The sequence below is a fragment of the Manis javanica genome, chromosome 15, assembly GCF_040802235.1.
Source record: "Manis javanica isolate MJ-LG chromosome 15, MJ_LKY, whole genome shotgun sequence".
Taxonomy (NCBI): domain Eukaryota; kingdom Metazoa; phylum Chordata; class Mammalia; order Pholidota; family Manidae; genus Manis; species Manis javanica.
In genome coordinates, this window is record NC_133170.1 from 39,877,250 (window position 1) to 39,896,517 (window position 19,268).

Below are 19,268 nucleotides of genomic sequence, written 5' to 3' on the forward strand. Positions count from 1 at the left end.
CAGGCACAGTCGCATGGGGGCCATCAGGTGAGAATTTGGGGATCAACAGAGGTGAGGCTCAGAACCTCACCCCCCCTGCTTTGAGAGAAATCTTCTGCATCCGTGGATGTCTTGCTGCCCTTGTCTAGCCTGGATTAATACTTAGTCCATAGGCACACACCTGATCATCTGATCATCTACATTTGCCCTCTTACAGCACTAAACTATGTTTTCTACCTTTATCTTGCATCTACCTACCACTTCAGCATTTTATTAAAAATAAAAATAATAATAATAATAGAGGGAGAAATGTGGGATCAACATATAAATCAAGTACAAAAATCAAACAAATATTCATATTTGACCTGATTGTTTATAGGTCATAATGCGTGATCAAAACCGAAAGTTTCTGTGATGAATGCCCTTGTACTGTTCACCATGTAAGAATTTATTCACTATGTAAGAATTCGTTCACCATGTAAGAACTTGTTCGTTATGCTTCAGAAGATTGGAGACTGACGAGAATTAGGCTTGAGATGGATTAATGATTGTACATTGAGCATTGACCCCCCTATACTAAATTTTATTGTTGTTAACAAGCATTTGATCAATAAATATGAGATGCCCTCTCAAAAAAAAAAAAAGATTCCTCAAGGGAGGAACAACCTAAGACAGGCACAGTTGCAGGGGGGCCATCAGGTGAGAAACTGGGGATCAACAGAGGTGAGGCTCAGAACCTCACCCCCCCTGTTTTGAGAGAAATCTGCATCCGTGGATGTTTTGTTGCCCTTGTCTAGCTTGGATTAATACTTAGTCTATAGGCACAGACCTGATCATCTACATTTGCCCTCTTACAGCACTAAACTATGTTTTCTACCTTTGTCTTGCATCTACCTACCACTTCAGCATTTTATTTAAAAAAAAAATAATAATAATAATAATAATGAGGGAGAAATGTGGGATTCACATATAAATCAAGTATAAAAATCAAACAAATAATCATAATTGACCTGATTGTTTATAGTTCATGATCCGTAATCAAAACCAAAAGTTTCTGTGATATGACTGCCCTTGTACTGTTCACCATGTAAGAACTTATTCACTATGTAAGAACTTGTTCACCATGTAAGAACTTGTTCGTTATGCTTCAGAAGATTGGAGACTGTTGAGAATTAGGCTTGGGGTTGATTAATGATTGTGCATTGAGTCCCCTATACAGAATTTTATTGTTGTTAACAACCATATGATCAATAAATAAATATGAGGGATGCCCTCTCAAAAAAAATAAATAAATGAAATAAAATAATAAAAAAAATAAAGAGATGCAGACACAATGTGGTCAGAGATCAGCATCTACAACAGTCCTCAACTGACTGGGAAAAGACAAGTATTCAGCAGAAAGGGCCTCTTTTAAGCCAAGAAAAAAAAAAGGAAAAACTAAACAAAACCAGCCCAAACACAAATGAACAAAATCAGTAAAGAGAAGTCCATGTACAAACACATTATTTGATCTCATTTTTAAAAATTCTTCTATTAAGTCCAAATCTGTTTTCTTGTTACCATTTTATTCTTCACTTTGGGGGAACAAGAACATTTTTAAGTTCAATAAAGTAGAAGTGAATAAAGTTAAAAAAAAATTTTTACTTTGGGCAGTTTGCCCCACTGCACCTCCACTTCCGGTTCCCTCTGGATCCACAAAAAGCTGGTCTGAGTCATGAGTCCTCTTCATCTTCCTCTCCTTCAAGCACTGACGACACCTTGGGCCTCCCCCAGGGCTGTCAGAAGTGGCACCTTTGGGTAAAATTTCTCTTAATTGCAGAGTTACAGATAATAGCAAAATCTGGACACAAAAATATTCAGCAACAAAAAACAAAATTAAGGTACATCAACATTAAGTATTATGCAGCTGTGAAGTGTAATCATTATTAAGACTATTGCAGCCACATGAAAAATGCTGAGGTGAACCTGTGAAAAGCAGCATATAAAATATGAACTGGGAGGGTAAGACAGACATGAATGAAGTGTCTGTGAGGAGGGTTATTAGTCATTAACCAAGAAGCTCTCTCTTTCTCTCAACAAATTTTATCTAACATGGTTTTTGTCCTTTCAGTGAAAAAAATTGTGAAAAAGAAAGTCTGATACCAAGCAAGAGGAACAGCAATATTACGTGGAATTATTGATACTACACAGCTAGTCACCACCATCATCATGGAAGTGTGGTCAGGAGATCTCCCTGAGCAGCCTCCTTGAAACCTCCCAAGCTAATCCGTTCTGTCCCACCCCCACCCCCATGCTCAGGCGCCCCAAGGTCACTCTCAGCTCCATCATGCTAAACGACCAGGGCAGGGAGAGGCAACGCCCTGAGAAGTAGACGGAGCTTGGAGGGCAGGACTCAGGGAGGTGAGTTTCTCAAGGTTTATGGAAACACATGGGACCTGAGCTCTCAGACTCATGGACAGGGGGCAGCTTTGCCCATAGACCCCTGGTGGACCCTCAGATCCCCCAGGGGGGCTCTCAAGTTCCGGCTGCCCATTCCTTATGGCACTGCCCTTGGTGCCGGAAACTCTACCTGACTCACCCAAACCCACCCCTGGGCCAGAGCAGCTGGACATATACCCACTAGACTCCAAGCTGGGACCCAGGACCGATACTGTGCCCACCCTGCCTTCTTGCCACTTGGAGCATCTACACCTGGCCACGGAGAGTCCCTGCTGGCCATGCCTGTAGTACCTCACTGTCCTGAGGACAGAGGACAAGCCTCTCCCTCCCCACCCTCTTGGGGAAACCACAGAAGCAAAGCAGAAGCCAGCTGTGTTCTGAGGGGGATGTTTTCACCCTACTCCCAATTAATGAACCTCTTTGGCTTGGAACATAGGCACTGAAGCATTTATGAGGCTCTCCAGAGGTCCCCATGTAGCAGGCCCACCTGCCTGCCAGCTCTGATGTCACGGGGAGCTGCTTTGGCTCTCTGGCAGCTGGCTCATCTTCTAAGTGTGTGTGTTTACAAACAACTTCACTGGTGTTCCTTAAGAACGCCCTCCTGAGTCCCCGACTCAGGCTCTGTTCAGTGAGTCAGAGTCATATTTTGTTTGTTATGTTGGTGCATTCTTAGCTATTTTTTTAAGTGTGGATCCCAAGCATAAGTTCCTGATGGGCAGGGGCCCATTTACATTTTTTGGTAGCCCAGGAATAATGTAATAATGCCCTACACAGAATAAATCTCTCTTGGCAAACTGGAAACAATCCAAATGTTCACCAAGAGGAGATCGGATACATTATGGTTTGCAGAGCAGAATATGACTTGGCAACAAAAAGGTATGAAGCACTGGCACATGCAACACTGTGGATGAACCTCATAAATGGTGCACTGAGCAGAAGAAGCCAGATGCAAAAGAGCGTGGAGATCAGCAGCCCCCATCTGTGTGACAGAGGTCTCCAACGGACTGAATGTGCGGGCCCCCAGCACATTCCTGTGTGTAGCCCTGACCTCAGGGGCAGCGGTAGTTGAAGGTGGCGCCTCTAAGCAAGGGGTAAGTCTAAAGGAGGTCCTAAGAGAGCGGCCCTGATCTGGTAAGATGATTAGCGACCTTGCAGGAAGAGACACCAGAGGGCTCTCTCTCTGCACATGCAAAGAAGAGGTCATGTGAGGTCACAGTGAGAAAGCCGCCATCTACAGACCAGGAGGGGGGCATTCACCAGGAGCTGAATTGGCTAGAGCCTTGGTCTTAGACTTCTAGCCTCCAAAACCATGAGAAAATTAATTTCTGTTGTTCAAGCCACCTAGGCAATGATACTTTATTCTGGCAGCCCAAGTGAAGACACACTCAGAAAGGGGATCACCTCTGGGGAAGGTGGCATTAGACGGAAAGTAGGTCACTTTCTTGGGTGAAGGAAACATTCTACACCTCAATCGGGGGCAGTCATGTGGGTATTTCATTTGTCTACGCAACAAAGGGCTGAGCTCTGCAGGTAAGAGGTGTGTATCTACTATATGGAAATCATTACTCAATATAGAGCTGAAAAAAATGTCTGTTGGTAAGAATGACTCTCCACTGTAACCCTCCAACTGGTCAGCTTGGCATGACAGTTTATCAAGCACCCACCATGGACAGGTTCTTGCAGTAACCACAGGTATACCAAGACAGAGGGAAAACAAGCAAGCTTGGTCTCTAGTTCTCAGGGAGGCATTTTCAGTCCAAAAGCAATATCTGGAAGTCCTCAAGTCACAGTCACTGAACCAAAGGATACCAAATGCTACTAGCTTGTTAAGAGACTTTTGACACTCAGGAAGTCCCATTAACTCCATGTTTCCCCTAAGGACCTCTCCCTTTGAACTCAGCCAGACCCCTGAACTCAGCTGCTGGCAAATACCACCAGGAAAAACAAAAGGGAAAAAGGCAAAGCCAGCATGGAGTCTCAGTGAGACCTTAAACTGTGCAATTCTGACCTTAAACCCTCCCTCTACCCAAGCAAATGGAGCTGAAAAGCTATTCAGGCACACATTTCAGCCGCTGACTTCTCTGTAGTGTGCAGTATTAATGGAACTGTTAGCACCTTGGGACAAAAATGAGAAATTCCTCCCCAGGTGGTTCTCACTCCTTCCCCTCCAGGACTTGGACAATGCTAATGAGATGCAGTCAGACACCACTGCAGAACCATCATAAGCCAGGGACTAGAGCTACCTGCTCCTTCCCAGGAAGAACTGTGCCATTCATTTGGTGATACCAGGCTTTCTACAATTAAACAGCAAAACTGGTTTCATAAAATCACTGACATTCTAACAAAGGTAAACAGGTGACACATATGCCACCTCTTTTCCCATCTGTCTCCGTAGCAGACATCGTTAATTGATCACAGCACTCTTAATCACTTAACTGGGTTCCAGAACCAGCAAAGTGCTACAGCCAGCTGGTACTAGCTCATAAGAGCCCATTGTTAAATTTCAGGAGTCTTGTTAGCTGGTTGTTATACATACTCATTATCAAAAAGTTATATTTTATAAATTTATACTTAAATGAATTATATTAAAAGAAAGGTAATCAATACTCAAAAGTCATCACTTCATAATCATTTTACCACATTTTATTATTATCTGTGTGCCTGAGGGTAATTACATGTGTGGTATCTGGAAATGCTGTATAATGGTGCACTACTCTACATCTTTTCCCAACTCTGTGTTGAGAGATACAGCACTAGTAGCTTGAAATAGGCCATAATGATAGTATCTGCATCACAGAAATTGGTAAATCCACAAGTCAGGATGCCCACCCCACTGCCCTGGTGAGAACTGGTTGTTAAACACTTATAATCACACTGAGATCAGACATCAGCATCAGATGATAGGAGACCCTAGAGGAGGCAGATCATGTCTATCAAATTCCTGGCTCATGTGATAGAGGGAAGGAGAGTGGTCACCATGCCTTTCCTTTGGCATCAAAAGATGCAACTCTAAGCACTCATAGAGGAAGTCAAAGACTGAGAGAGAGAGCCTAGATCCAGCCTTCCCTGAAGCAGGTACTACTGTACATTTCACTACTGAGAGACTTGCTTAGGGGCATTGTTTCCTCACCCTCACAAAGACACCAGATTGGACAGGTGCCCAATCACACAAAGGACTAGCAGATTGGACCTGGAGGGACAGGCAATTGTTTGCCTCGAGTCTTTCACAAGGGTTCCCGAGGGAGTCATCCAAGGATCATGGACCAAGATCAGTCAAAATCAGAAACAAACTTAGAGCTGGAGGGGTTGAGCAGAAGGTAGGCACTCGGGAAGCCGTGAGACCTGAGAGGGAGGCCAGCAGGGGCATAAGGCTTTAGAGCTGGTCTCGGGGTTCTTCCTGGGCAGCTAGCCTGGCTGCAAAGGGCAGCAGAGGCTGAAAGATGGCCAGAAAGCAGGCCCAGGGCTCAAAGAAGTTGTTCACAGGAATTGTGATAGACATACTTTTCTCTTAATCTCAGGCATTCCCCCAGTTGGGGCCCATGAGGGAACTAACTGCAAGCTGAGTGCAGTGCCCTGAAGTTCTGCCTCCAGGCTCGGCAACTCCACGCTCTTACCATATCTCACAGCTTCTTCCCTTTTCATTTCTTTCTTTCTTTTGACTTAAAATCCACCTCGGCTGTAGAACACTGGAGCCCATTCTTTGTCATGCCTCAGAGCCTCCCAGGAACCTCTCCCAAACTGAAGATTTGGGGCTGCACCTCTTGGAAATTTGAGAGGTTTTGGAAGTGAACTGGAATTGGCCAAGCATGTGAGTCCCAAGGTGAAATCTCCCCATTTTACTGTTGTTTTTCCCTGGTGGTGCCCCTGGCAAAGGCAGCAGGAGCCAGTTTGCCGGAGTGCAGTGAAGGTGTGCCCTTGGGCCAGGGCCGCAGGCAGGACTGGCCTCGTAATTTGCAGGGCCCAATGTGAAAGGAAGTGTAGGGCCCCTTGCTCAAAGATGGTGACAGCAGAACCTTAAAGCAAGCATGAGTCCTTCTGAGCACGGGTCCCTGCGCTAGGGCGCAGGAGACCAGCCCTGCCCACAGGGGACCATGTGCCCGTGGGGAGCCCGCGTTATCTGAGGACTTGTAAGCCAGGGGCCGCCCACCTGATTTTCAAAGACAAGATTCTAACCCGGTGTCCTGACTTTGGAGGAAAGCCACAGTCGTGGAGGTGCCAACAGAACAGGTCTTCGGGATTTAGGGACCAGGCCTCCGAGGCTCCAGCGCCCTGGGCCCCTGCTGGTATCTGGAGCAGACTCAGCCATGTCTCAGGGAGGCAGGAACAGAGGTGGGGGGACAGAACCTTGCATCTGGCAGCTGTACTAGAAAGAAGGCCACAGCTGACCACCATGAGAAGGTCACAGCCCCACCTTGTCTCGGCCTGACTCATCCTCCTTGGTCAGGTCACGCCTTTCAACTCTCTGACCCTCTCTTGAGAAGAAGCCAAGCCAGCAGGTGTCCAACCAGTCCCAGTCTGCCTGGGACTCTCTTGGCTTAGCAATGTCCCATGACCTGGTAAGCCTGGGCACACTGGCATGGTGGGTCACCCAACAAACTGGAGTCACAGCACATGTCAACACATCACCCCATTCTGAAAGAGCTCAGTCATACCTGTGGGCAGGTGTCCTTGGACTTATGGCTAAGTCCAACAATCTGATGCAGCTTAGCTTGCTCGCTCTCTCCAGGTGCGTGTTTCCCCAGTGCTCAGCAGGAATTCCATCGCAAACAATCAGGTAACAGTAAGGACACCTTGCCGGCCACGGCTATGGTCAGTGATTGGTAGCAGATACTCTGGGTTTTTCTTGACAGAAAAAATCCACCCATGCTCTTGGCGCTGGTCCTCATCTCTGGCTACACACTAGAATGCCCTGGGAACTGGGTTTCAATGTTATCCAAAGCTCCCAGGTCCTTCTGATGCATGACCAGAGTTAAGACCCACTGCCCTAGAACCTAGAACACTGGCCATTTGATTGTCCAAAGAATTCCCTGAAGAAAATCTGGGCTCTACCAAAGTGGGTCTCCACATGGCATAAGTTCTGGCTTAAGCAATTTCTTTAAAATCAAAAAGAACATAACCTTGTATTATGTTTTCCTGATTGTCAAAGCTTTTGGCACTGCCTCTACTATGAGGTATTTGCTGCTTAAAGACTAAAGCCCTGAACTCCAGGTTTTATGGACAATGACCAAAAGGATCTGTTGGTTGTCTAACCGAACGTTCTCATTCTATGGAAACTATAAATCTGATGATGACTCCTGCTCCCTTTTTACATTGGCTGCTAGGAAGCTCAGAGTGACTCACTTCGAGTAATTGCAAAGACTGTATGATGTACACTTCATGTGCTAACTTTACTTCTGGCTTCATCTTACTCCCTAAATTTATTTCCCTTTTGACCCACTGTTCTTAGCTATTTATTGTATCCTACTGAACTGAATGTACATACAAGCAGCCACAAGTCCCTTCAGAAGAAACACTTAAAATACAATCAATAAAATGCATATGGTAATTGCTATCATTAGGAAAGAGCAGAGCCAACAAATACTGGACAGACTACAAAGCAGATCATACCAGTTCTCACAATGCAAGCCTTCCAATCTTTGATGCAAAGCTGCCTCTTCAGGATTCATGCTTTTCTCCTTGACTCCTGCAGATAAAGTGTGAATGCCCCAAAACTCAAGGGACTTCCCCTCGGCCTTCTTTCTGAAACTGCTTCTGGCCTCTCCATACAGTCCGAGCTAAGAGGCAGACAATTACTTTCAACAGCACATTTCTCCCCAATCAAGGACACAATTATCTTCATTGGTTTATAAGCTCAACTCTGCACTCTGAGAGTGACCGTGTTGCTGGGCTGGGGCGCTGCCAGAGTCAGCGGCTCAAAGGTATCTGATTTACTTACTGAGCTGTGTGTGGGTCTTTCAATATCAATATGCAAATGTACTTTAAAACATAAATCAGTCTTGTGCCAAGAGCATGGGCTTTTTAAATGGTAATACATTGTATGGTTACAGCTCTCTTGGGCTGATGACCTGGCTCTCCATTGGGTTACGTTTGCAGGTGCCAGGAGCTTGGTTACTCCAAGAACTCTCTTGTTCAGAAAACAAGGAGGCTGTGTAGGATGTTCAAGATTTCTACTTCCCTCCAGCTGTGTGGCTTTTCAGAGGCTGTGTGTAACTGGCTCAAGCAAAACCTCCATTTTATAATGCATGTCTGGTATCCATCAGAGAATCTTAAAAATCTCTGAATTTAAAAAAAAATTTTTTAATTTAAGTATGCTGAAAAAATCTCAGGGAACACTAATCCAGTCCTGTCCTTCTGTGAATAATAGGAACTTGTCCAGGATCACACAGAGAGTGTACTGCAGAGTTTGGGCTGGGATCCAATCTCCATCACACATGTGAACCACCCCAAATCAGGAGCATAACCTTCAGTTTCAGCCTCTAAGAAAACCTTTCAAAGATTTCCTCCAAACTTACCTCCAGTTTACTCAATACATTCCCAGTGCCCTCACCACCGTATCCTTCTAAAAACTGTAGAATTGCCTGGGGGATCTACACACCAAATGACCGGATGCACAGTCTTCTGAACACAAGGCCTGATGGAAGGCTCCTGCAGGCACTGAGAATTCTCTGTGTGGGAGTCCAGCCCTGCCTCCTCTTTAAAGTCAGGGGAGACCTACCTTTCTGCCTGCTCCACTCTTGCTTAATAGCAAACCACTGTTGTCAAGAGTCATGTCTAGCCTGTACATGCTCCCTCAGGGATCATCCCATGCTTTCAAGGAGATCACACACGGTTCTCAAAAGCCTACTTTGGAGGCAGTCCTGCCCTTGCAAATTAGGACATGGTGCAAGAACATCCAAGAAGTAAATCCCAGCCCCCCATCTTGGGGACTGTTGTCTTCCTACGCCTCAGTGGCCTACAGCACCCCACCACTCCCCTTCCAGGGACTGCCTAGTATTTAGGGAAAGTTGAACTCTGCATTGAAAGCATCTGGATACTGTAAGATCATCAGACATCAGGCTACATGTATTTCCTAGTCTTTCTCTGATGGCTAAGCCTGGACTGCCTGTAAATCCATGCCTCCCTATCCACTTGGATTTTACACTGTAAACGTTAACAGACTAGCTGTTTCCTATGCCTTCCCATCTCAGATGGCAGGTAAAAATGGAAGAGCTCAGGCTCAGCCACGCTGCCAAGAAATCACAAGTGGTAGACATGTGGCCCATTGTTTGGGTGTTCAAGGTTATAGTAACCCTGGCTAGAGTTTATTTCACACATCTACCCTGCTGTCTCCAGCTCTGATTCAGCCTACAGAAGGGAGGCAGAATCTTTTAAAAATAATGATAAACAATGAGGTCACATCCCAGAACAGCCCAGATTTCCTCATGCAGCCAAGAAAAAAACAGTCTTGGTGGCTACAGAAGCCCTACAGGTCACTGTGAGTCAAGGACCTGCTGGTAGGACTGTAGGATCTAAGCATTCAGTGAAGACAACAGGTTAGCCTGTTAGCCTAAGCACAGCCATCTTGAGAAGCTCAGAGGCCACTTTCTGAATATGTTCAGAAAGCCCTTGAAAAACAAGGTGAAAAACAAGTTAATCATAAACACCAGGTGGTGGGCAGCTGCGGCCTTCAGACAGCTAACCTTGGTCAGTTAGTCATACATACCAAGCCTATCTTGCTGAAACACTGTATGGCTGAGGGTGTTCTTATCTTGTGAAACCCCCGGGTTGTGGTGCCAACCAAAGATTTATGCGTCCTTGGAAAAAAAACCCTGTTACGTGCTTGTAGAACAATACTGTCTTTTTAGAAAATGCTATAAAAACCTCCGGCTTTGACTGCTCGGGGTCCTTGTTGAGACCCGCTGCGTCGGGCTAACTTGGACCCCAGCTAGCTGGTTCCTGAATAAATTCCTCTTGCTTGTTGCATCAAGAGACGCCTTTCGTGAGTGATTTGGGGCGGTGTCCTCCTCTGGGAGAATCCAACATTTGGGGGCTCATCCGGGATAATGCGCTCACCCCGCTTCACTCCCGAAGTCGCTCTTGGAGGAAGAGGTAAGATTAGTGGCGCCTTGAGTTTTCTGTGTTCTGTCTTCTGTTTTTCAGCGAGACCGGTCGGAATTCTGAAAGGGGGTACCCACTGTCTGGCAGTCGTCCCGATCCCGTAAAGGGGTCGAGACCGCGGTTGGTAGACGTACTTGGAGCACCGCAGGCTGCAACCCTGGGGGACGCCTCGGGGAGATTGGAGGGCCAGGGACGCCTGGTAGCCTCTCACCTGTTTTTCCGGCAAGGTGAATCTGATGAGATAGGGTTGATTTTAGGGCACCAAGAGTATCAACCCACCGATTCTTTTCGGTTTTTAGTCAAAAATCTGAAGAAAACAAAAAGCGTCCGCTGTGTGTCTAATCTGTGTGTGTCTCTGTTTTTTGTGTCTTTCACGTGCCTAATAATTGTTATACTGACAATGGGACAGACTCAGACAACCCCCTAAGTGTGTAAATGAATATATCTTTCTACCTCCAGATGGTGTTAATGAAATTGATTTAAAGACAAGCGCTTGTGAAAATTGAGTATTGTAAAACTTCCAGAAAACCTGATAAAAAAAAGTGTTAAGCATTAAAGCTAATTTGAGTTTGCCTAAGGCGGGCATGTCTTGGTAGTTGTAGGCTGCCTGAGTTTACCTAGAGTCATTTGAGTCATGTTATCTGCTAAATCTTTTAAGAATAGAATGCTTAGAAGCTTGGCTTTGTCTAGTGTTCAGTGGGGGTCTTGTGAGTAGGCTAGCGTAGTTGTTGCAGGTAGGTGAGCTGAATAAGTGTGGCAAGTGAACACCTTTTTAATTGTGTGTTGCAGTGTGTATGCCTACCTGAAGCCTGAGAATCTTTGTAGTAACTTAAAGCCTTAGAGTTTTGTTAAGTTGAGAAGATGTGCTCTGTGTTTGCTGGGAGATTGTGCTGTGAAGCTCATGGTTGCAGAAATTGTAGAATGTGTTCGTAAGTTTGTCGGTCTAGAGAATGTTAGTTTGACAGTTTGCAGTGTCCTGCTTCTCAGTGTTCACTAGAAGTTAAAGTTTCTAATGGTTTTAAGTTCTAATTAAAACTACTTAAAGTAATAAAGAAAACATTTCTCTATGCTAAAAGATGTACGTTTTAATAAGAAAAAGTATAAAGAATGAAAACTCTTCTGCATGCTAAAGAATGTGTTTTGTGATAAAAGAAAGTAACTTTGTTCTAAAGTACAGCTATTTATTTAAAGAGAGAAAACAGCGTGGTGCCTTTTGTTGTGGAAGATCCGCTCAGCCTGTTGCTTTGGGGGGAGGGTCAGGATGTTTAGAAATAAGGTGAGATAAACGCAGGCAAGCCGCAGGCAAGCCCAGGCATAATTCTCACTGGCTTATGTGCTTGAGACCATGGGGCAAATGAAGAATAAATTACTATATTCTTACAGATATAGTCGTGCCTAGTGAAATTAAAGCAAGTGAGTCTTGATATCAAGTGCACAGCAAAATTAGAATCTCGTTTCCAGTTAAACAGTTTTCTTTAACTGTTAGTCTGCTCTTAATGTTGAAAGATCAAAGCAGTTTCTCATGCTTAAAGTCTCAGTGAGTTGCCATGAAATCGTAATATTAAAAAGACTAAGAGCTAAAGTTTCTTAACAATTGTATAACCTTTATTTGCCTTTGAAATATTTTGTTATTGAAAATGATTGCATGGCCTGAGAAATTGAATTATTTATTCCATATATTTTTATAAGTGGAAAAATCTCTAACCAACAAATGATTAAAGTTGTTACTGATTATTTGTTTTCTTAATTTATCCTAAGCAGAATGGTAACAAAGCTTTTTTCAGCTGATTAAATGCACTTAGTTAACAAACCAAAATTTATTCTTAAAAATTAAACTGTAGAATCTGGACAAGATTATGTTTCTCCCAGAAAAACAGGTTTCACTGTAAAAGTTTAGATGGACAAACGTGTGACCACTTTTGAGAAAGGTTGTAATAGATTTTTTTGAGAACCACCAGGTCTTCTTTAATTTATATGCTGTATGTTTTAAAAAAACATGGGGGACTCTCCATATTTTTTAATGCAAATGATCTTAGAGCTTTTAATGGAATTTGCATAGCAGCTTATATCTACTATTAAAGAGTAAAACATTCTTGAAGCTTTCAGGGAAGACCTGTAGACTTAAGCACTTTCTCTGCTTTTTTTTTGTATCTGGTCTTGGACACTTATGCTAAGTTCAAAAAAGTGCTTTTACCTCTAGTTAACTCTGATATTTTCCAGAGGGCCCCTGGAACATGTCAGAAGAATTTTTTCTCATTAGAGAAAGTATTTGACTAATTTGGCTTATTTATCTGATTGATATATATATAATATATATATTTATTTACCAGGAAAGCACTGTCAAAGAGAATGATGCTAAACTTTGTTACTGAATGTTTTGTATTACAGAAATATCAGAATTTCCTTATGTCAACTGTTTTACAGTAAGCTCTCATCAGATCTTTAACCATTGTCATTTGTAAGTCTTTTGTCATTTATAGTATTATCCCTAAACTGGTAAAGAACTGGATTTCAGCAGAACAGGTATTAGTTACATAAGATTACATAAACTAAAGAAAATGATTTTGTGTCTTTTTGTTTCAAGTGTTGCTAATAAAGTGTTTTAACCTTGTTCTCTTAAACTGACAACAGTTTAGTAAATGACTATCTTTATGAGCAGAATTGAAACGTCCTTCTCTCTACTTGATCCCTCCAGAGTTTAAAAATTTTCAGTGACTGTTTTTGTATTCCATGGCAGTATGTTTATTTGCACGAGTTCAATAAGAATCTGCTTTCCTTGTGAGAAGACTACTTAAGAACACTGGTTATACTACCAGGGCTTTGACTGGAATGTCATACCTGAGAGACATGTGTATGGACTCAGATGTGAACAACTTTAAAGAACTAAGATTGACTTTATAAAGCCAACAAAGCCCCTTGGAAGAACTGGCCTGGTACCTTGCTTACAGAGTTCCCAGCAGCCTTACCAGGTAAGTAAAGAAGGTCACTTCCTGGCAGGTGCAGAGACCTCGAGAAGAGAAGAATTCATCCAAATCTACAGGTACTGCAGGCAAAGCCTGATGGCAAGTCTGGCTTGGCTGTCTGGCCTCAAGAGGCCTTTAAAAGTTCAATCTGAAATTCCTTACAAAAAGTTCCAGCAAAGCATATTTAAAAGAGCCTGTGTAATCAATTGCTCTTCTTGCTGCACATGTGCAAATAATCAAGCCAGCTGTTAATTATTTTCTTAACCTGGCTACTTCTAATAAAAATGAGAGTGATTTTAGAGAAAAGTATTGTTTCAATAACGCAGCCTCCTTCCAGAATAGAAAATCCAACTCCAGATGTTGCTACATAACCTAATAACACAATTTGTTTTATCTTGCCTAGAAGCCACAAAACTGCAAATAGTAATAGAAATGAAACCCAGAATAGAAGCGCCAGCCTTCTGAGGCCCTCTCAACTGACCAGTGATGGAGACCTAGCTGCACCCTTTACTGCACCCCCTTCTCAGCACGAAGCAGCCAGAGCGGTCATCGCCCCTTTTCCCTAGCAGCAGCTAGAGTCTCTATTTGTAGAAGAAAGAATGAGACCATACCCATAGCCTTCCCGGGTAAAAACAGGTATTTAATCCCTCCTCCCGAGGGATGGTGGGCTTGTAATACTGGACTAACCCCATGTGTCTCCACTTCCGCCTTCAACTCCTCCCGTGACTTCTGCATTATGGTCCAACTAGTACCAACTGATGTACCATGATGATTCATCATTCATAACAGAATTTGAGTCCAACCAGAGGTTTAGAAGAGAGCCAGTCTTACTAACCCTGGCCAAGTTGCTGGGAGTAGGAGTTGCAGCTGGAGTAGGAACAGGGACAGCCGCCATTATTCAAGGAAACCAACACTATGAGGGACTAAGGGCAGCTACTGATGAAGATTTGAAAACTATAGAACAATCCATTACTAAACTTGAAGAGTCCCTAACCTCTCTTTCTGAAGTAGTGCTGCAGAATAGGCGAGGACTAGATCTACTGTTCTTAAAAGAGGGAGGATTGTGTGCAGCCCTAAAAGAAGAATGCTGCTTCTAGGCAGACCATTCCGGAATAGTAAGAGACTCGATGTCTAAACTCAGAGAAAGACTAGATCAAAGGAAGAGAGAACGGGAGGCTAGCCAAAGTCTATTTGAATCTTCGTTTACTCGATCCCCATGGCTTACAACCCTGATATCCACCCTAACAGGACCCCTGCTTATTCTTGTATTGCTTCTCACTTTTGGTCCCTGTGTTTTAAACCGGCTAATATCCTTTGTTAGAGAAAGAGTGAGTGCCCTTCAGGTACTAATGCTGAGGCAGCAGTATCACTCACTCACACATCAAGAAGAAACGAACATTCCATGATTGGAATGATCAAAAAGAAAAGTGGGGAAATGTAGGATCTAAGCATTCAGTGAAGACAACAGGTTAGCCTGTTAGCCTAAGCACAGCCATCTTGAGAAGCTCAGAGGCCACTTTCTGAATATGTTCAGAAAGCCCTTGAAAAACAAGGTGAAAAACAAGTTAATCATAAACACCAGGTGGTGGGCAGCTGCGGCCTTCAGACAGCTAACCTTGGTCAGTTAGTCATACATACCAAGCTTATCTTGCTGAAACACTGTATGGCTGAGGGTGTTCTTATCTCGTGAAACCCCCGGGTTGTGGTGCCAACCAAAGATTTATGCGTCCTTGGAAAAAAAACCCTTGTTACGTGCTTGTAGAACAATACTGTCTTTTTAGAAAATGCTATAAAAACCTCCGGCTTTGACTGCTCGGGGTCCTTGTTGAGACCCGCTGCGTCGGGCTAACTTGGACCTCAGCTAGCTGGTTCCTGAATAAATTCCTCTTGCTTGTTGCATCAAGAGACGCCTTTCGTGAGTGATTTGGGGCGGCGTCCTCCTCTGGGAGAATCCAACAGGACCAGCTAGGCTGGGACTCACAAACCAAAAGCTCCACTTAAGAGTAATGGCTTAGAATCGAAGAATCTCAACACCAGTCCCAGATTATCTTCTATCCTAGGTTTTAATCTTGAGCACTTAATGCAGCACCTGGCACATAGCAGATATTCGATAATCCTTAGACAGCCTTCAATGCTAGCTCTAAGTTCCAGCACGTAAAGCAGCACCTAGCATGCCGTAGGTGGTCAGTAACCCCAGGTGCCTTTCCCACTGGGCTGTGATTCCAGAACCCAGCAGAGCACCTGACATGTAATAGGTCATCTGTAAATGTTGGTTAAATGACTGCATCCATAAATGAGAAACTGGATGGGCAGCTGTGAGGAAGGAGGGAAAGAAGCATAAAAAGATGGATGTTATTAAGTATCTGCTTAAAGCTAACAAGTCAAAAAACTGGACTAAGTTCTTCACAAAGCACTCCCTTCAGTTGAACCTGACCCTCACTGAGCCCAGGCCGACCGTCGGGCACCTTGCCCTTGGCAGTTCTGGTTTTCTTCTCTGTCTTCCAGCTCTTTCTAGAGGGTCCTTCCCAAGAGGACTCAGACCTTCCCATCTGCATTCTCTCTCTTCATTAGCATTGGAAACTAGTGAGAAATGCTGTAGGTTTCTAGCTGCAGAATCACAAGAATGGAGGGTTTTAAGAAATCAACAAGTCTTTATTTCCTATAAGAATCCATCTGCTTTGGTTTCCCTGGCATCTGTGGAACTTCTCTGAAAAGACCTAGGTCTGGGATCCTTGTTCCCTATACCAAGATGATGACCAGAGCACGGGGATCTGTGGACACTGTGGTGACCTCATAACGTGTCAATTAGCTAGGCTGACCTACATTTCCCAGAATTCTCTTTCTTACATGTTTTTGGTTAGGGTGGGTATATTTTTCAGATATTTGAAGGATTCCGCAGAGTGTATTCATGTAGGACTTTTATTTTAAAGGCAAAAGATGTAGTGTAGAGAGAAACAGAGAATGCAGGGAAGCAGTGTAGATCCAAGTGATGCTCTGCAGCCAAGATCTACGTATAAGGCCCCAGCCTTTGTCCACAGATGCCACTGAGTCTTGGGCTTGACCTGCCAAGATCTGGGGTAGGACTCAACTTCAGGAGAATCCAGTGAAAAGAACTAGGGGGCTTTAAGTAGTCAAGTCAGCCTCATCAAACTAGTGAGGCCAGTTGCAAGCTGCCAGTAGAGAAGATAACTCTGGGGCTTTCCAGGAGAACTTCAGACCTTAAACAGCATTACCATACATCCCACTGCCCTTATCTTAGTAAAGAATTAAAAAACAGACATTCCAGCATCCCCAGAGGTAAAGACAGAGCTTTGCCAGTATCTCCACAGTGGGACGTAGATTCTCAGGAACTCTGGAAGACAGAAGGGAGCAACAGGCATTATGTGGCTGAGATACCTGTTGCTGATCTGTTGGCTTACCTCACTGGCATGAATCAGCTGCTGGGCCTGTGACTGCTCTGTTGTCCCCAGATTCTCCTTTAGCCGGTGGTCCATGTTTATTTAGCTCTATGCCAAAGGGCCTCAGCTTCTGCAGGATACTCACAGCATCTGTGTCAGAGCAGTAAGAACTGGCCGGTTTGAACCCATCTTTGTGGGGTCCGTGCTTGTATTTATGGGTTCCAGCATGATCTTGAACTGCCCCACTTTGTATCTGTCATCCCTTCCTTACTGCCTGTCCTGTAGACTTCAAGCCCCAGCATCAGATGTGAAGACAGTAGCCTCACAGAGACTGCTTATCCAGCTCCCATGATCATAGAAGGCCACGTCTCTGGAAAAAAGCCCCTAAAATATATGTATATGTATGTCTGTTTATCTCACTAGCTATACACCTAGATATATATATATCTCTCTCTATACCTTTACATCTGTCTCCTAGCGTTTCTGCTTCTCTGGTCGACCCTGAGCCCTGACTGACCGGGTGCCCTGCCATTCACCTGGAGCACAGCCACAGGCCCCTCCTCATTTCTACATCTCAGAAAACACCAGGTGGTGGCCAGGTCCCCAGGCTCCACTTCACATGGCCTGCCACTTGACATACATGCTTCCCTGAGGACCTCTATTCTATGTGCAGGTGGGAGGTTGGGCAGGCAGCCCTGTTCTCAGCTACAGAGTGGGCTGACCGACTGTGTGGACTAGCAGACACCAGGCAAACTGCCCAGTGGGCTTGGCTGTTTTCTCATGAGAGGAAAAATGCTGAAACAGTGACAAGAAATCACTGGGAAACTGCACTCGCCGGGATGGGTGGTGGTCTTCGGACCTCCAACAAACCCCGAGGCAGGTGAGCATGGCCAGTGCCCATGACGGGTGCCAGCCGTATGGTGTTAGCGCAGACCTGCAGGCATTGCCTGCGGCTCCCAGCATGCCTCAGAGCGCACAGGAGATGACGGAACATTTCCTCCAGGCTCCTACCTGATGGTTGGGTTTTCAAAGCTTCTATCAGAGAGGTCGCACATGGGCATCTATGAGCTGAAGCTGGCCTGCCAATGTGTTTTGCTTTGCCTTAATAGTGTATTTTAAACGTTTTTAATTCACTGCCAGTTTTTACAAATTGGGGGTTTCACATTTTTTTAAATTTGAATTTCCCACCTTTCTTGAAAAATCAGATTTGGCAAGCATAGGCCTATCTGACTTCCTTCCATGGTGAAAATTGGCCGTAGCTGAGTAACAGCTCTTCTCGCAAATGGTGCAGGAGAGCTCCAGCCCAGCAGTCCCTGCTCTGGCCTGGTTACCTGCCTGGCTTCCAGGGCACCTGACCCATAGCACTAGTCATTCCATCTGGAGCTGGTGTCCTAGCCTCTCCCACCGTGGAAACCCAGGCTGGACTTCCTTTGCCAGGGTCTGTACCTTGGCCTGAGACCATTCTTAGGCAGCCAGTCCTGTCAGAGCCCCAGCAGGCCTCTACTGGTGGGCGTTGGTGTGAAACCACCCCAGCTTCCTCCCCCTCTGTTGGCACCTCTCCAGGCACATGCCAGGCCCCAGCTGCCAGAGGTCCCTGGCAGTCGCAGCTCTAGAGCTCCCCTCCGGAGGCTGCCCTGGCGGCATGCCCCCTAGCGGCTGCTCTAACCTCCGCCCGCGCTCTTCCCCTCTCCCTGCCAGGGTTTTTTTTTACCACCTGAATGAACTCCTCGGAACAAGGGTCCCTCGTGGTCACGTTCTGTACAGTGGTGGTGAGCAGGGCAGCAGCAGCTCCTGAGCCACTACTCCCAGGGCTTAGGCCCCTAGTCTTCTGTACACAACGTTTCCATCAAGAAATCAATATATAACCTGGGTTTATGTGTTTATGTTCAAAGTCATCTGATTCAATATATACTATTGATTCATTAATGCTGAGCTCACAGCCAACAGCACTATGACTCCTGCCTGAATGAAGCTTACCTAACACACATATTTTCTCCAAAAGGCACGTCACAGCCTTGGGCGTTTGGAAACAGCTGACCGCACTCAGCACAAGGCTTGGGGCCATTTTAAACAGCAGACCACCAACAGAGAGCACAAAAATGCGAACAACGTGGCACTAATGGCACTAAGTACACCGTGCAAAGACAAGATTCAGATTCTCCCAGAGCAAAATAGAACTTGGGAATTTCCCAGACACAAGAATCTACTCAATGTCCTCATGCCTTTTCAGTTCAGTCTCTCTACCCATTTTCTAAATCTGCAATACAAAAAGTCTAGGGACCCTGCTGGTGAAGAACCAACTCTCCCTGTGATCAGAACTCTTCCTATAGTTACAATGAGCTGGTAAAGACCAGAATTCTCCTTCTCGATGGACCTTCTGTGGATCACAGAC

At 44.8% G+C, this 19,268-nt stretch overlaps 1 long non-coding RNA gene across 5 annotated transcripts in view; it reads right to left on the minus strand.

Annotated features, from left to right (window-relative positions):
• The window catches only part of LOC108408715 (uncharacterized), a 28,524-nt gene extending 16,200 nt beyond the window's left edge, over positions 1–12,324 (minus strand). Inside the window, exons 1-2 of one of the 5 annotated variants that reach the window (XR_012125415.1) lie at positions 7,071–12,324; positions 1,624–1,770 (exon numbers count right to left, since the gene is read on the minus strand). This is a non-coding gene — a long non-coding RNA (uncharacterized lncRNA). Of the gene's footprint in view, positions 1–1,623 lie in introns of all 5 variants that reach the window. The other 4 variants (XR_012125417.1, XR_012125416.1, XR_012125414.1 and 1 more) reach the window with 4 other exon arrangements.
• Positions 12,325–19,268: the final 6,944 nt, after the last annotated feature.